Raw genomic sequence first — 7,171 nt, 5'->3', positions numbered from 1 at the left:
TTGAACTCATTGGAGAAATATTCTCCCACCATCTGATCTCATGCCTTTTTCCTTCTTGACCAAAGCTTTAAATCTCTGAAAGTGAGCGAACACCTCACTTTTCTCCATCATGAAGTAAACCCACACTTTCCTAGTGTGGTCATCAATGAATGTAACATAATACCTCCTGTAACCTGCAATTGTTTTTGCAATCTGGCAGGTCCCCATACATCTAAATGTATAACATCTAATGTCCTTGTATTGACATGCTTTTCATATAAGAAAGCATGTTTGGTCTGCTTACCAAGTTGACATGCTTCACATACTTTATGCATACCATCAACCTTAAACTTTGGAAAACCTTTGCAACAACAATATTTTGGGCCTACAGAGACTTCAATCGCTATACATTCACATGACCAATGCGCTTGTGCTATATCTCAATATCTACAATGACACATGTTGCATGTGCAACATGTGCAAACATGGCTGCCTTTACTACATGTTCACATCCAAATTAAACATCCTACCATTTGTGTTACCCTTTGCAACCAAGTGACACTGATTTTTGAAGTCTTCCACAAAACATCCTTGAGGATTAAACCTCACTTGCAGACCCTGCTCAACCATCTTTCTAATAAAAACTAGGTTCTTTTTAATATTTGGAAGATGAAGTACATCTGCCAACTACTTCATTTTTTTATCATGTATACATAATGGCACTTTACAAACATGCATAATGGGATGCGTAGTATCATCACCTATTTCTACATAACCTAGTTTTTCCATTTTCTATATGTCTCTAAACCACTGACTGGTCATGTGGTTAGAGGCGCCATAATCTAGATACCATATATCTTGAGATCCTAACACATCCTATTGTGTAACTAAGCATGTGCTACATCACAAATAGCTTCTCACTTCTGTCATCTCATCACCATGTTTACTAGATGATGCATAGTTGCCTTGCTATAATTTTTCACTTTTAATGTCATTCTACTTGTTGTAGAATTCCATGCCTCTAGAACGGCCTCTTCCACCTATGTATGATTTTTGATGTGCTGGTGGTGCGAATCATTGGATGGTTGTTGTCTAGAATTATGGTTTCCTTATTATTAGCCACCACCACCTTGGCCTTAACCACGACCTCTACCTCCGCCTCTACCTGAATTGGAGAAGAAGACATGTTCTGATGCGTTCTTTCTTTTTGTGAAGAAGAGTCCTCACCTAGAGACATTTCTTCTATGATCAACGTAGACACCAAGTCTCAAAAGTTGGGAATATTCGCTCTGACTGCAATGGAGGTCTTGAATAGCGTGTAATCTTTGCCAAGCAATTCAAATAGAGACTCGCCAAATCATCATCCTCCATCGATACATTTATAGACCCAACAGATTCAACAATGCCCTTGATCTTTAAAGCATACTCATTGATAGACATGATTTTCTTTTCCATTGTATCCATCTCTTTTTTTAGCTACGGTTTCCTTGCCTTTGTATTGGAATAGCTACACTAGGTTCTACCATATGCAACTACTGGAGTGTTAGCATCTTGTATGTGTCCTTGTATGTGTCCTATCATTGTGCAGCACTGATCAAAATCCAATACATCACTTTCCTTGCACCCTAATTCCAATCCTTTAATGCCTTTATGTCTGCTAGAGTGGCATTCTCTTCAAACAACTCTGGAGGATTCTTGTTGTCTCCTTCAACATAGTCCCAAAATCCTTTTTCCATTAGGAAATTGGTCATTCTGAACTTCCAATCATGGAAGTTGTTCTTGTCTAGATTCTCACTGATAATCTAATTAAGTCCATCAAACATGTTTTCCTGTAAACAATCAAAAACCTGCAAACAGACAATTTCTATATGTAGCCTCTAACACAGTAGTATCTTCTGCTATACTGCAGTGGTACTTCAAAACAACCTATAGGTCACCATATCTGACTAGAGTATATGTAAATACACCCAATATCAACAATACATATGCAATGTCTGCACTCCCAAAATGCACTGCTGCACTGCAACAACTAGATTTTAACCAGAGACAATTTTCACTAGAACTTCCCGAAACTTTCGAAAATACCTTGTAATGACATATTGAAGACTAAAACATGCTCGAAACATGAATTTGATTGCAAAAGTGCAGAGGAAAGAGAGTTCTTAAGTTTCTTTCAAGCAAACATGTACACACACACACAAGAGAGTGCAATATATAAGAGAGTGCAAGACACAAGAGAGAGAGAGAGATGGTTGGCTGAATTTTCTTCTATCTTGTTCTCTTCTCTACAACCATATAACTAAAAGGCAAGAGTACATACATAAAGGGAAAGTACTCTCCTACAAAAACAGACAATGGTCAGTCTATAGTGTGAACCTGACTATAAGAGCTGACACTATAACTATGCCATAAATCTAGTACTCTAAAGTGGCTATCACACAACCTGTCATCCAATGGCAGCATATCAACCATAATCTCACAAACTATGCCAATGGCATAAGTGTGGAAGCTCTCACCCAAGTGGGTCATTAATATCCATTTTAGCAATAGTGAGCTCGATATCTCAACACCTATATTACCAATTGAGCTATTCCAAAAATGGAGTCTAGACTTTGTAGGCTAGTTTAGGCTAGTAGCTCAAAGGACATGAAATAAGTACATATTGGTTGCCACAGATTATTTTTAGCATGGTGTATGGAAATTCCTAACCCAAAGTCTTAGAATACCTATGGTAGAAAGGGGGAAGAATAATAAATTCATAGGATTGAGCAACTCCTAAAATTAGACAAAAAGAGATTGTATAGTGCATGGACAACTCAAATCATTCACAAGAGAAGAAAGCTCCAAGAAGTGGACAGGAATAGTAAATTTAAAATCTTTGAGGAAGAAGATGCAATTTTGTTATTCTCCTCAAGAATGGGACCTCATCCAAGAAAACTCAAAATGAGATGGACAGGCCCACACAAGATCATCAAGAAAATGGGGATAGGAACTTTCAAATTAGAAAGCCTAGATGGAGAGAAGTTAAAGAGGTTGGTGAATGGATACACACTAAAGCCATATCATAAAAGGGTGTTAGAATGGGAAAGGAAACAAGCAAGAAAAGCACATCAGGAACAAGAAAGGATCCATGGGATAGAACCTGCATCTATTCATGATCCAAAATCGGGATCAGGATAGGATTATGGAAAGAGAAAAAAAGGAGAAGCACAAAATCTAAATTAAAAAACTATTGATATATGTCTAATTTCAGCATGCATAGAAAGGGAAGATCCAGTTGTCAATCGCATGGAGGCAGTGGGAAAACCAATGGTGACACCTATAAGAATGCATGAATAAAAAGAGAAGGGTGTCGCATCAGTATTGTCCCACCCCTACCCCATCATAATCAACCTTGTATCTGTGCAATAGGCACTAAAAGGCCATATCTATAAAGAATTTTGAAGAATCATGAAAGCATCAAGAAATTATAGTCATACCAAGGGGAAGCATGTGCCACGATAACGGTCAAGGTGCACTGTAGTTTCTCGTTCAAACTCATGCCTTGATTGGTTTGAATTTCTCTACTATGCAACACTAAGATTTGTTATGTTCCCTACTCTCTCTTACCCTCCTCTAGCTACGTGTTATTTAGCAGGATGGTTGAATTTGAGTAGCTGTCATTCACCCTTACAAACAAGCAAACATGCATGCAGAATGAGTGGAAAAGATGGGCCTAAAGGAAGTCGCAAAGCTGCCGTGGGAAGAATTGCACCACAATTTCAAAGTAAGAGAAAAACTAGAGCAACTTAAATAGTCCAACATCATCATGCTACCCTCAAGGGAAAAAAAGTTCATACCCACGTATTTATCAAAAGTATTCCACTTACTAGAAGAGGGGGTGATCAAAATCAAGCCAACAGAAGAGAAAGATCTAATCGTGGAGCTTGGCCCACTGAAAGGCAAGGTAAAAGAATACAAAATAATAGGGAATGATGATAAGGATAGGCAAAAGAAGATGAGGTTTATAGTGCCGATGCTCAACTTTGCACAAAAACTGTAGTGCATGTTTAGAAAGACTTTAAGGATGGTGAAATCTATAGAGGCTATAGCGCACACAAGTAGCATGGACGAAGGTTCTGTACAACAATCTCAAAGAGCAAATCAACAAGCTCATGAAGACAAATACAAAAACCAAGATCAGGCCTTATTCAAAGAAATAATTCAAGCAGGAGCAGAAGAGAAAAGGCGGAAGATACAAAGGACCATTCCCCTAGGAAACCTAAAATCACTAAGCCATCTCGAAAGACCCTGGAAGTAACAATCATAGGGAAGAGCAAGAAAACATTGTTTGAGTTTAAGCAAATTAAGGTCAACACCAAAAAGGGGAAGCTCCTTAAAGGAGGTTCTAGTGGGAGAATGGAGGTTCCCACCAACAGTTAACAGATGGAGGAGGATATGGCTGCACTAGGTCAATCTGAGCTACTAACCTAGAGATCTGGCTGCACTCGGCTGATCCATGATGCTGACACCCCACAGATTGGAGCAATAATAGCACGAAACCTCCAAAACAAGAAACATTCACTCGCTACTATCAACTCCCTTTGATGGGACTTACTATGCTAGAATCCATCATCAGAGTATAGCTCGAGATGCAACTCCCTCAACTGGGACCCACCATGCCCAACCTAATCCCAATGGTACCAAGCCCATCCAATTTTTTAGAAATCATAGAAATGGATTGGGTGCAAGGAGCACTAAATTACATATTAAAATGCATGACAAATGGCCTCAAAGAAACTTCCAAACTACAAACCATCATCAAGGAGAAGGATGTAGCATGTGCTTAGAGCACAAGGGCACTACTAGAACCATTACAAGAAGAACTACGCAAGAGGATGTTAGAAAAAGTGATCTATGTCATATCATAGACAAGGTCAAAGGGATGTGGATGAATGTGGTGAAGGCTAGGAGTTATCCCACATGCAAAGGCAAAGCCCATATGGTACTTGGACCTATATAAAGGGTCATTTCAATGTAATGTGGTACAACAACTCATTCTCAAGTACACAATCTCTTGGTCAAGTAAGTGCATCTTGTGTTGCTTTGTGTTGCTTTTTGTCATTTGTTTATAATCATGTTTAGCATTATGTTTGAGCCTCCATAGGCTAGCCTAGCCCTAGATCCATGATTTCCAACATGGTATCAGAGCCAGGTTGGCTATGGCTTAGCTTAGTTTAGTTGTTTTGCCATTTCTCTTCAATATGGTGCCCGCAAAAGGAAGTGCCATTGAGAAGAAGGAATAGCAAAATTATTGCATTAGTCTTTGCATCATTAGGGTTTCTCAAAATTCTAGATTTTCAGGGTGTGTGCTACACCTGCCCGTACCATCTACCGCACCTCTTCACAAGTCACAGCACCATCTCTACAGCCGCCCATTCCCTGTACGTATAGCCCCCCATAGTACCATCTTCAGGACGTTTTCACTCTTTGATTACTACCCGTGTAAGCCTCAACCTTTTAAGCTTCAAGGATTATCAAAGCCTTTGTTTAAGGCTTATTATCAAAGCCCTGATAAAAGGCTTCATAGCCCGTGCAATAGAGCTGTGCGCAAAGAGAACGTATGAGAGGAGAGAAAGAGCTCATTCACAATGCGCATAGTAGGCTCCAGCCACCATGAGCAGCAAGGCGAGTGATGATCAGCACCCATCTTAGAAGATTACACAACAGCCGGAAGAGGGAGTGCTTGAAGAGAAGCAGGCGATGCAGTTGACCAGATCCAGAATCGGCAGCGTGGAGCTCCTGACAAATCCAAAATCAGCGCAACAATAAACGGGCGGTGCCGGTGGAGCCGTTTTTTTTTCATTTGAAATAAAAGATTTTTTATTTTGAGACTAAGGTTTGAAAAAACCTTTAAGAGGTTGTTCATATGGTACTTAAGAAAAGAGCGTATCTTTTACCTTCTTTTTGGAAAATTCTCTGTACTATGTGGATGCCACAACGGAATGCCCACATGCATTATGAAGATGCCTCAAGGATGGGAATGCACGTACGTCCAGTCTATGTGCAATGTCAGGACGAAGAAGATGCTATGCAAGATGAAGATGCAGACAGAGATGCAAAAATGGATGGAGACAAAGACGAAGATATCAATGAAGATGAACAAGATGCTGTCTATGTTAATTATTATGTCATGACTCACATGTCATAATGACGAATGAATTATGCCCTCTCTTACCCAAATGTATGGACACCTCTAACCACCGATGATGTAGGTTATGTGTTATTTTTATGATGCCCACAATATCTCTCAGTAGGCCATGTAGCCCTCAAGGGGGGATTGATGGGGAGTTGGGTCTCCATGACCAACAAATGATGATGATGCCCATGGATATGATGATGATGATGCTATGATGATGATGGGGTATGGGAGAGGAATGTTTTCATGTAGGAATGTTTTCATGTAGGAATGTTTTCATGTCATGCTATTTTCTTTTCGCAATGTAGAAGCCATGCTCCCTATGAGCAATGCTAATTTCTTTTATGTACTGTAGAGCTATACTCCTTATGAGTTAAGCTTTTTCTTTCATGTAATGTTAGAAGCAAGGAAGGGCATTATGATATGCCATGATCAAGGAAGGGTGTTAGAAAAAGTGATCTATGTCATATCATAAACAAGGTCAAAGGGATGTGGATGAATGTGGTGAAGGCTAGGAGTTATCCCACATGCAAAGGCAAAGCCCATATGGTACTTGGACCTATATAAAGGGTCATTTCAATGTAATGTGGTACAACAACTCATTCTCAAGTACACAATCTCTTGGTCAAGTAAGTGCATCTTGTGTTGCTTTGTATTGCTTTTTGTCATTTGTTTATAATCATGTTTAGCATTATGTTTGAGCCTCCATAGGCTAGCCTAGCCCTAGATCCATGATTTCCAACAGAGGAGAGCAAAAGCTAACCAGGTGAAGAGCCTACAAAGATAGTTAACAGAGCTCTAAGATGCTAACACAGTGCTATGACAGGAGGTGGAAGCATTAAACAAAATATGGCCAGACAGGACCAAGAAGCCCCCCAGCACATGCAGGAGGAGCTAAATAAAGCTGTAGAGCAACAAGTGACCATTGAGAATTGAGGCACAGGTTGTGTAGATCAAGGAGGAGCTAGGGTTATATACGTGAAAGTTGATTCCTCTCTTTCTTGTTGCTGAAGC

This window comes from Cibotium barometz, chromosome 21, assembly GCF_041138505.1.
Source record: "Cibotium barometz isolate CiBa-2024 chromosome 21, ASM4113850v1, whole genome shotgun sequence".
Taxonomy (NCBI): domain Eukaryota; kingdom Viridiplantae; phylum Streptophyta; class Polypodiopsida; order Cyatheales; family Cibotiaceae; genus Cibotium; species Cibotium barometz.
This window is presented reverse-complemented; position numbering follows the sequence as displayed.